Genomic DNA, 11,271 nt, shown 5'->3' with positions numbered 1-11,271 from the left:
AATTACATGGGCAAGATAATGAGTACATTTCTTATCAAGCATTGCAGCCTCCTCCTTTGTTTACCCTTCACATCCCTTCCCAGCCTCCCCCCTGCCCCCCCACATACCCTGTTTTCTGTCTACCTGAGGAGGCCCTCCTTATACTTAATTGGTATCTCAAATGTCACTCTCTCCAGAAAAATATTCCTAACATTTCTAAGCAGAGTTAAGGGGTCCTTCCTCTAAGCTTTCAAGATCCGTTGGTCATATTCCTATTAGAGTACTACTTATAGCAATGTAATAGTTTTCATGTCTGTCTTTCTTAAGATAATTCTAGAGTACTAGGATTAGGTTCTGGCTATTTTTCTTTATTCTGCAACTTGAACAGGTAAAGAAACTTTGAAAATGATTATTGGATAAATGAATATTGTGAAATTGAAAAAAAAACAAAGTTTAAATACTCAGATGAAAAAAGACACAGGCAGATGCTAAAAGTCAGTGAGAGATGTGGTTAGTTTTTCCTTGTAATTAGGCTCTGTCACAGTTAGGAGCTATGATATTGCCCTCCAAGGATCATCATGATCAGAGACAAGATTTGGGGATGTATGTACTAAAAATCTGACACAAACAACACCTGCTATTTCATATTCTACTTCCCCAACCATTTCTCACATTTGGCTTTGAGAAAAAAATTCATTTTCAGGGGCTGGAAAGGTGGCTCAGTGGTATAGAGCTTGCCTTGCATGCATGAGGCCCTGGGTTCAATTCCTCAGTGCCACAAAAGCAGGAAAAAAAAAGCCGGAAGTAGTACTGTGGCTCAAGTGGTAGAGCACTAGCCTTCAGCTGAAGAGCTGAGGAACAGCGCCCAGGCCCAGAGTTCAGGCCCACGACCGGACCCCCCCCCCAAAAAAAAAGTAATTTCTATTTCAAAGTGCTCCAAAAGCCAAGTATCCCCCTCTTATTCTTTTTCTTTTGCTAAATAGAATGGAAAATGGCAGTGCTGCACTAAAGATGAGAACAATCTGAGCCCAAACTTACTACTGTACAACTTTAGGGAAGTTATTATACCCTCTACTCATCTCCACATTCTCTACTTTCAAACAGAATTTACTCTACTATCCGGGAGATCTCAGGACATAATTAAAGGTAAAACTCAGACATGGCTTACTATGTACCTTACTGAGTTAACCCATCTATTTCTATAATTCTCTTAAAATTGTTACTATAAAGGTGATATGCAAAGGGGTTGCAGTTACATAAATCAGGCAATGAGTGCATTTCTTTTTGGACAATGTCACCCCTTTCCTGCTCTCTCCCACTTTTTTTATTTCTATATTTGTGGAAGGACCTATGATTATCCTCAGTGTACAGAATAAGATGGGAGCACAGAGAGAAAGTTGACTAGAATGGAGATCACAGAGGGGGAGGGGAGAATGCAAGCTTTATTTGTAACAAGCACAAAGCAAAAAGAAGACGAAAAGAAAAGGAGACACTGGAAGGCAGTCTTCAGATCTGGGACAGTGTTCAGTATTTCAATCACATTTCTTATCCAAGATTCTAGAACCTTGAACCATGATTTATAATGAAAATAAGAATAGTGCTTGTGATTTTAGCTATTAGGGTGGTAAACCTACCCTTTACTGGTTCTTTATCTACAGAAAAATACACTGTTATTAGATGAACATCTACCTTGGGATATGGCTGATGGATCAGTTGGCTAGATTTTTCTCAGGAATGATAATAAAAAATAGAAACATATCATAAAATACAGTTGTGCTATGGTTTTTCTTCAGAAACAACATTTAAAAACAAAGAGTTAAGTCCATATCACTCTTTACTCAAAAAGGCAATCTGGGTAAAATTCATGGGATGTCTGCTATGCATAATACAATTATCTCCAAGCTGTTTCCAAGCTCTTACATAATCATCTTCCTTTTGGGGCAATGAACCATTTAGAAAGTGCTAATAAATAATTGTTAAATTCAGGTAATACAGAGATGGAATCGCAAAGGCTTGGAATTTATAGATGGTTCCTCAAAAGGAACTCTGCTTAGGATAGCCATCATTTGCTCTGAATAGTATACTCAAGTCTTTTGAGATGTTCAAGCCTCCTTTATCTGTGTCTGTGTTTTCACATCTTCTTTCCTCAACAGAAAGAGCAGAGGAAGATCAGGTTACATTGCTTCTTGGGGCCTGTATAAATTCCTGTGAGGTTCTCTCTTCTGTCAGGAGAAGTTGCCCTGGCAACCATATTTATACACTCAATTCCCTCCTTTCCTTTGATTCACAGGTTGGTATAAAAATTAATGTACATTGAATTGCTGAAGCTTACAAGTCAATCAGTCTAATATAGTCACAAAAATTGTAGACTCTGGTTTTTGTCTAAAATTCACTTTATTTAAAATTTAAATATAATTCTCTTTAGTTCAAATATTTAAGAACAGATTTAATATAGATGGGTAGATATTTCTGGGTGTAGACAAAAGAATATTTTCCTAAGGGAATATGTTACTCATTAGGATGACAAAGAGACAAATTGGTACTTTAGTTCTAGGCAAACAAGGAAGCTTTGAAAAAGCCCTGGGCAAGAGGAGTCAAGAACCAAGATGTGAAATGTTGAAATCAAACTTAAGGCTCTAAATGATCAGAAGTCAGGACTTAGATAACCATATGGGGCATGAGTTATCAATAGTGGGGTTTCATTAATTTATTCACCTATATTATTTAAGCAGCTATTAGTTCATGGTATTGGGGCTATAGCATTAAGTTAGCTAGACACAGACCCTGACTTCATAAAATGTAAAATCAAATATATGAATAATGAACCAATATTGACTTTAACACCCTATGACTTTTAGGGCCATAATTTACTTCAGACTAAAGGAATTACAGAGGTTAAGAAGTCCTCAGTAGAGTAGGTGAGTTGTCAAGTAGTTTTTTGTTGGTGTTTTCTTTTCTTTTCCATTTTGTTTTTGTTTTGGTGTTACATCAGTTTAAACTCAAGACCTTGTACTTGCTAGTCAGGCATTATTACTAAAGCTGGGCTTTAGTAGTTATGGATTAAACATAGTCTTACATTTTATGTCTGGGTCAGACTGGACTATGATTTTCCTTTATTTTGTGACAGTCCTGGGGCTTGAAATCAGGGCTTTTTTTTTCTCTCAAAGCTAGCACTCTACCACTTGAGCCATAGAGCCACTTCGTTTTTTTCTTTTTTTGTCGGTTGTGAGGCCTGAACTCTGGGCCTGGACACTGTCCCCCAGCTCTTCAGCTGTAGACCAGAGCTCTACCACTTGAGCCTCAGCCCCACTTCTGGCTTTTTCTGCTTATGTGATGCTGAGGAATAGAACCAGGGCCTCATGCATTCAAGGCAAGCACTGGACCACTGAGCCACCTTCCCAGCGCCACTTCGTTTTTTTCTAAGGTAAGAGTCTAGTAGACTCTTCTGCCCAGGATAGAACTGAACCATGATCCTCGATCTTAGCCTCCTAAGTAGTTAGGATTACTAGAGTGAGCCAACAGTGCCTGGCTTGATGTTCCTATTTATGCTTACCAGCTTTTATTGGTTGAGATGGGGTTATGGCAAAATTTTGCTGGGACTGGCCATGGTCTGTGATCTTCTCAATATCTGCTTCCTATATGGCTAGGCTTACAGGGAAAGGTATTGTCAAATTTAAGGCTTTAAATAGTTTAACTTCAAATAGTTTTTTTTTCCTTTTTGCATATTTTTATTTATTTACTTATTTTATTTTTTTGTCAAAGTGATGTATAGACACTTACATATGTAAGGTAATGAGTATATCAAATAGTTTTTGACATAAGAAATACTTCACATTTTTATCTCCAGGAACTATAATATATGAGCCTATCAATAGAGAGATGAAGAGTTGTATTTAACATAGGCACAGTGCAGTATACCTAGAAACAATGTAGTATACCTAACTTTTCTGAAGAATAAAGTTAAAGTATATAAAAGTAAGAATTATTCTTAAGTGCATTCAAAACCATTTATCAAAGATCTAATATATTCAAAGCATAGTAGAAATTGAAGTTATGGGTCTGAAAAGTACATCATCCTAGAAATTACAACTAGGTGCTAAGTGCTAAGATACATCAGGATATTAATTAAAACAAGCTGGGAAATGATTCTGAGAGGTGATGCTGGAACTGAGTCTTAAAAACAGAGAAATATTTAAGACTAATTCTGGAGGTATTTGTTATATATCAATACATAACTACAACAGTGCCTATGGAGAACCTACCACCATCCAAAAGACATTGTGGAGAGTACTTAGCTGCCCAAGTTTGTTTCAGACCGGACCAGAAGTCTCTTAGTATCTTTAATGACATGTATTGCTAGGTTTATTCTGACCACATTTGGATTAGGAAATAAGAACAATCACACTAAATGAGAAGAACCTAGGTAATAGGCAAAGGCAACATAAGCCCAGAGTTGTCTGATTTCTTCCACATGGGAATCTATGTTGGCTGGTGTGGGACTTGCTTAGCATTTAGTTGAATTATTGCTTAGACAGAAGAGGGGAGAGGGATAAAAAAAGGGGGGGCAAGAAAAATTGGTTTTGAAAAGAGCAATAACTATAGAAACAAAAACAAGAAAAAATTAATTTGATGTCAGTTTCAAGTGATTATAAAGCCAGGAAGGAGGGAAAACACTTTTTTAGAAATAAAATTTTTGATGATCCATGTGGTAGATAAGGAATAAATAGCATAAGCTACAGAAGTAAGAGAAGAATATATAGGCAATCCATATAATTATGGTAGACAGGGCCCTGTAGTTCAAAGCTGTTGGGGTAAAAGTGTGACATCACTCTGGTTTATAATATTCCAGATCAGGGGAGATATTCCAGAGCCTGGAGATATTCTGCCAAAGTGTGTATTTGGGAGACAGCCACAGTATGCAGTTGTAGAAATGGGGAGGATTGGACATGGGCTGTTGGGAAGTTTAATCAGCAGGGAGTTTGTGTCATGAAGGGCTGGGTGATCAATGGCCTCAAGCTACTGTATCAGGAGGAGGATCCTTTGCCTGTGATTACTGTGAAGACTCAGAACTCTGAGCCTAAGTCAGTCTCTGGAGTTGCCTCCCTGCTGCATGTTTTGCTCCTGGGAAGCACTGCAACTCTAAGCCCAGGTCTGGTGGATCATTTTATTTCTTTAGTCTATTACCTTACTGGGAATGATCTTAAAACACAGAGACAAGCAGACAGTGTCAGATTGCCTTTGTTCTGCCAATGAAGATTGCAGTGATTTTTGCTTCTCCCAGACTCTAACATACTCAAGCAACACCCCAAAGGTTGGATGTTTACTACTCTCAGATGCACAAACCAGAGGGTGCTCTGGAGTGAATGGGAGCCTTCCCAGACAGCAGGCTGAAAAGTTTGTTGGAGCCAGCAATGGCTCTTGGGTCACAAACAAAATGTAAATGTTGAGTTCAAACCCCACGACCGACCAAAAAAAAAATGTCAATGTAACCCTGAAGCTGATAACTGTGTACTAGTCCCTACTTAGTGTACCAGAAATCATGCCCTCCCTAAAACTTGAAGAGAGAGCTATCCTAACAGATGTCTAAATTGTAACTTAGAAACGTAAGGATTATAAACAAACAACAACACAAGCAACACTAATCTTCCGAAAGTTCTTGATTCTCAAAAGATATTGAAATGCCAAAAACATTCAGTTTACAAACTGATCAATGACCTCCAAGAGGGTGAAGTCAAATTAGATTTAAAAAAATTCAATAATTTGGATGAGAAACTCAGTAAACAGAGATTCTGAAAATAAAAACAAAATCAAATGGAAACCTTGGAAATGAAAATCAAATTAAAAATTCAATGCAAAGTACCAATAGACCAGACCAGGTAGAAGAAAGCATATCAGACACTGAAGACATGCTAATAAATTGACATTCAGAAGGCAATAAAGAAAAAGAAAGGCCATTATGACCACAAACCCAAGACCTCTGAAACATGATTAAGAGACAAAACCTAGAAATCTGTTGTGTCAAAGAGGGCACTGAGATATAGACTAAAGGCATAGAAAACATATTTAATTAAATTATAGAAGAAATTTCACCAAATTAAGGGGGGAAATGGGCATCCAAGTACATGAGGTATTTAAAAGCTCAACTATGTATGACCAGCAAAGAACCTCTCTCTATACCATAAAATAGTTAAAATGCCAAATGTCCTAACAAAGAAAGACTACTGAAAACTGCAGGAGATAAGGGCCAAGTTACTTACTAAGGCAATCCTATTAGCAGGGCAGCAGACCTCTTACCTTATATCCTAAAAGGTCAGGAGAGCATGGACTGATGCATTTCAAGCTCTGAAACAAATAGCTGCCAACTAAGACACACTATCTTTCTAATCAAATGAGAAATAAAGGCCTTCTATGAACAATTCATGAAACAATTCATGACCACTAAGATAACATTAAAGAAAATACCTAAAGAAATACACCTACAGAAGAAGACGAAAAATAGACACAAGCAGGAGAGCTTGGGAAATCTCACTAAAAGAACTGATGGACAACTAAAAAGTGAGAAAGAACCAAATATTATTAACTTAGGAAACCTCTTAGATAAAGAAAGGAGAAGTTAGTTCATTCCTCTCCATAATTACACTGTGTAAATGGTCTTAACTCTTCAATTAAAAGGTGCCCAATGGCCGGGCGCTGGTGGCTCACGCCTGTAATCCTAGCTACTCAGGAGGCTGAGATCTGAGGATCGCGGTTCAAAGCCAGCCCGGGCAGGAGAGACCATGAGACTCCTATCTCCAATAAACCACCAGAAAACTGGAAGTGGCGCTGTAGCTCAAGTGGTAGAGCGCTCGCCTTGAGCTGAAGAGCTGAGGGACAGCGCCCAGGCCCAGAGTTCAAGCCCCAACCGACAAAAAAAAAAAAAGGTGCCCAATGGCTGAAGGGATTAAAAAAAACAACAAGACCCAGCTGGTACTGTCTACAAGAAACTCAACTCATTGGCAAAGACAAGAAGATATTTATAGTGAAAGAAAGGAACACAGTATTGCAAGCAAATGGCATCTGAAAGCAAGCAGAAGTAGCTAAATTCTTATCAAACAAACTAGAGTTCGAATCAATATTAAGCAGAAGAAACAAAAAAGGTCACTATATATTCATAAAGAGAACAATCCATCAAGAAGATAGGGTGATTGCAAGTATGTGTACAGAATGTTGATGTACTCAAATTCATGAAATAAACACTACTATATATAAAGGGACAGATGAATCCAGATACAAAATAGTGGGTGGCTTTTAATACCTTTTTTTTTTTTTTTTTTTTTTTGCGTCCAGTCGTAGGGCCTAAACTCTGGGCCTGGGCATTGTCCCTCAGCGATTCAGCTCAAGGCTAGCGCTCTACCACTTGAGCCACAGCGCCACTTCTGGCTTTTTTTCTTTTTGCTTATGTGGTGCTGGGGAATTGAACTCAGGGCCTCATGCATGCAAGGCAAGCACTCTACAACTGAGCCACCTTCCTAGCCCCAATACTTATTCTTATTGATTATCATTTACAAAAAAAAAAAATAAACTTCAGCCAGGCGCTCGTGGCTCACGCCTTTAATCCTAGCTACTCAGGAGGCTGAGATCTGAGGATTACGGTTCAAAGCCAGCCCAGGAAGGAAACTCCAAGAGACTCTTTTCTTCAATAAACCACTCAGAAAACTGGAAGTAGCACTGTGGCTCAAGTGGCAGAGCACTAGCCTTGAGCTGAAGAGCTGAGGGACAGTGCGCATGCCCAGAGTTCAAGCCCCCATGACCGACAAAACAAAACAAAAATCAACAAACTTCAGATTTAAACTACACTAGAGATCAAATGGATTTAATAAATACCTATAGCATATCACATCTGACATCTGCAGAGTAGACATTTTTCTCAGAGCCTATGGAACTTTTTCCCACATAGATCACATTTTAGGTCATAAAGCATTAACAAATAACAACAAAAAGGGAAATTATTTCTTGTGGCCTACCAGATCAGAATAGAATTAAAAATCAATAGCAAGAATAACAATACAGGGGCTGGGAAGGTGGCTCAGTGGTAGAGCACTTGCCTTGCATGCCTGAGGCCCTGGGTTCAATTCCTCAGCCCCACATAAGCAAAAAGAAAAAAGCCGGAAGTGGCGCTGTGGCTCAAGTGGTAGAGCACTAGCCTTGAGCTGAAGAGCTGAGGGACAGTGCCCAAGCCCAGAGTTCAGGCCCCACGACCGGACCCCCCCCCCAAAAAAAGAATAACAATACAAACTGCATAAATACATGGAGATTGAACAATAAACTGTTGAATTATTAGTCTGTAACTTAAGAAATTAGGGAGGAAATTTTAAAATTCATACAATCAAATGAAAATAAAAATAGAACTTATCAGAACCTTTGCTATTCAGCAAAGGCAGTTCTAAGAGACATTTATAACTATGAGTACCTATCCAAAAAATCTGAACAAACCCAACCAGCGAGGCAAAAGATCTTTGTAATTAAAAGTATAAAACACTGAGGAAAAAAAACTGGATACTAGGGAACTTACCTAACCTTATAGCTTTCATTATTACCTTCTCCATCTGACACACTTTAATTTCCCTCTTTTGACCAATAACTCTCCCTCCCCTCACACAAACACATATGTACATACTCCCCACCACTTACAGGGTATATACACTGAAAAATTCCAGGATTTCCTCAAGATATTTAACATTTCGCTTCTTCATAAAGCTGAAAAGTCTGATTTAAACATTAGATGAATTCTGGGATGAGACCTATCTTTCCACTTATGGGCCCATCCTTGTGCTATTATCAATGACCAGGAAATTGAATTGGTAGTAATATAGTGGCATATATAGCTGCCTTCCATATGACCAGGAAGTAAAAATAGGCTGGCTATTTGACTGCCTATGAGCTAAAATGAACTATTTATAGTTTTGGAGATAGATGCTAAGGCAGTAAAATAGAGTTTTCTCTATGTAAGACCTCAGTAAGAAGGAACCTTATGAAAGCAAATCATGGGTGGAAATTAGAATCAAGAGGATAAGATTTTTAGATGGGAGATAGAACCAAAAGGAGGAGGCACTGGAAGTTTTCTATAGAGGAGATGGTGTTGTCCTTCCCTACACAGTTTCTGGAGGTTGTCAGGCTCACTGCTGTCCTATACAGCTAGCACCACATAAGAGTGGTTTCTATCCTTCTATCTCTATCCACGCTCTCTCTCAAACTGCTTCCCCTGATCTACCCCACAGTCCAATCCTCTTAATCAGATCCTTCCATTTCTCATGTTGTTGCTCATTTCCCTTCATCATTGTTACTAGCTCTGACCTGCACATTCCATTTTTCTATGGTTTAAATCTGCCTTCCTAGGATGCAGCAGTACTAATATATTGTGGCCACTTTTCAGGTCTCTATCTGAAAACTAACCTTTTGTAATTCTGGTTATGGGACTCTTACAAGAAAAAGAGGGCAACAAAGATCAGAAAAAGTGGTAAGTGTAAAATATAGGAGAGAAAAACAATCAGAAGGAAAATACTACTTGAAATTGTCATAGAAATATAGGTAACTTTTGGAAACCTATATTACAAAATAAGGGGGGAAAAGCCATGGTGGTAATAAAAAGCTACTTCCTAGAGATATTATTCTTTTTAAATGTCTGAATTCACTGATCCTTCTGCTTTGGTGATCCTGACCTTCCAACCTTCCTTGCAAGGCACACTCCTACTCGCCCTTCAATACCTTGTTTAAATGTGTTATCTGGATAGCCTGCACTGTTCTTCTAGACAATGAACTGTTCCCTCTTCTGTGTTTCCAAATCTCTTTATAATATATATATATATATATATGCATACACACACACATATATATCCATTAGGCTGTTACCACTTACACCAACAATTTCACAATTTCATCTCTCCCACGACTTCCTTGAAGACAAGGACTAATTTTCTCTTATTCATTTTATGCGTCCTCAAGACATAGCATCTGGCATACCCCAAGAGGTTGCTGTTGCCATGATAAAACGACGTGGAAGCATAATCTGCACTTCATTTGCAAAAAAAAAAAAATCCCATTTGGTTCTTGACACTTTTCATGTCCTCTTGATTTTGAAGAAATAGCTTTAGACCTAAGAAGGAAAGCCTATGGCTCAGACTGGAACACGTTGGTTTCTCATTCCCACTGGTGATAGAAACCTTTTCCCTACACACTAAACCTCCCAGGGCAAGCTTAATATTAATGGCTCATCTCCTATCCTAACCATTGTTAGCGAAAGGCTAAATTACATTGCGAGTCTAAAGCCGGCCCTAGTTTTAGCGAAGTGGGGGAGGAGGAGGAGGGTACTAATTAAAAGCGAACTCTTGGGTAGCAGACCTGGGAGGGGACATGGCGGAGGAAGATGGATTTAAATCTTGCCGTGTAAGAAATCTGTTAGAAACTCACGTTAAACAGGCGCCTCCTCTGTACATGACAGATCCGATCCAGGTGTCCAGCAGTGACCTTTTCTCACGGGTGTAAGGTCATCGTCGCCCAGCACACAAAACCAGGGGCCCGTGGCTTCCTTGGCCATCCCTCTCTCTCTCTCAAACCTGGGGGTCTACTTTTCCTTTAGGGGCTCGTCCTTCCAGCACCAACAACCACCGTTTGCTCGGCGGCGTGTCCTCCGCCCCACCCCCTCGCTGCGCCACTCTAGCCTTCGCCCCGCACCCCAACCCCCTCCCCAGGCCGGACTCAGGGTCACAAGTGGCTGCGGCCGGGGCTGTCAGGCCGCGGCTGAGGAGGGGGCGCCGTGCTTAGGCCCCAGGCTCCCCGCGCTCCGCGGGACAGGACAGCGGAGGACACGCAGGCCGCGTCCGGCCCCGGGGCTGAGCGGCGGCGGCGGGGCTCTCCAAGCCCCGGACGAGGGTGGGAGGAGGGGGTGCTCCGCGCCTCCCCCACAGAAAGCAAAGCTGGCGACCGCAGGGTCTTCAGCCGGTCTCCCGCAGCCGCCGGCAAGTCCCGGCTTCAAAGCTCGCCGTCACTCTTCCCAGTGGCTGGGTCTTCGCCCGCCTGCCCGTGCCCACCGCAATGCCCCGGCCTTCGCGCGGCCCGGCCTGACGCCAGCCGCCTCGCCGGGCCGCGCCGTGACAGCTAGGTGTCCAAAGGGGTAAGCCGGCAGAGCGGCGCCGGGTGTGCCCCCCCCCCCCCGCCCCCCGCGCCGCGCGCGCGCCGCCGTCGGCCTGCCGCGAGCCGGCCCCAGCGCGCACGCGCCCGCCCGTCCGCCCGCCGTTACCTGCGGTCGTTTCCGCG

The 11,271-nt window shown here is 41.1% G+C and overlaps 1 protein-coding gene across 1 annotated transcript in view; it reads right to left on the bottom strand.

Moving 5' to 3' along the window:
* Positions 1 to 10,594, bottom strand: part of Phc2 (polyhomeotic homolog 2 (Drosophila)) — a 96,284-nt gene extending 85,690 nt beyond the window's left edge. The window contains exon 1 of the mRNA XM_013020511.1: positions 10,426 to 10,594. The gene's annotated coding sequence lies outside the window, so the exon portion shown is untranslated. The remainder of the gene's footprint in view (positions 1 to 10,425) is intronic.
* Between the last annotated feature and the right edge of the window lie 677 nt (positions 10,595 to 11,271).

Source organism: Dipodomys ordii, unplaced genomic scaffold (genome assembly GCF_000151885.1).
Source record: "Dipodomys ordii isolate 6190 unplaced genomic scaffold, Dord_2.0 Scaffold51, whole genome shotgun sequence".
Lineage (NCBI taxonomy): Eukaryota > Metazoa > Chordata > Mammalia > Rodentia > Heteromyidae > Dipodomys > Dipodomys ordii.
This window is presented reverse-complemented; position numbering and strand designations above follow the sequence as displayed.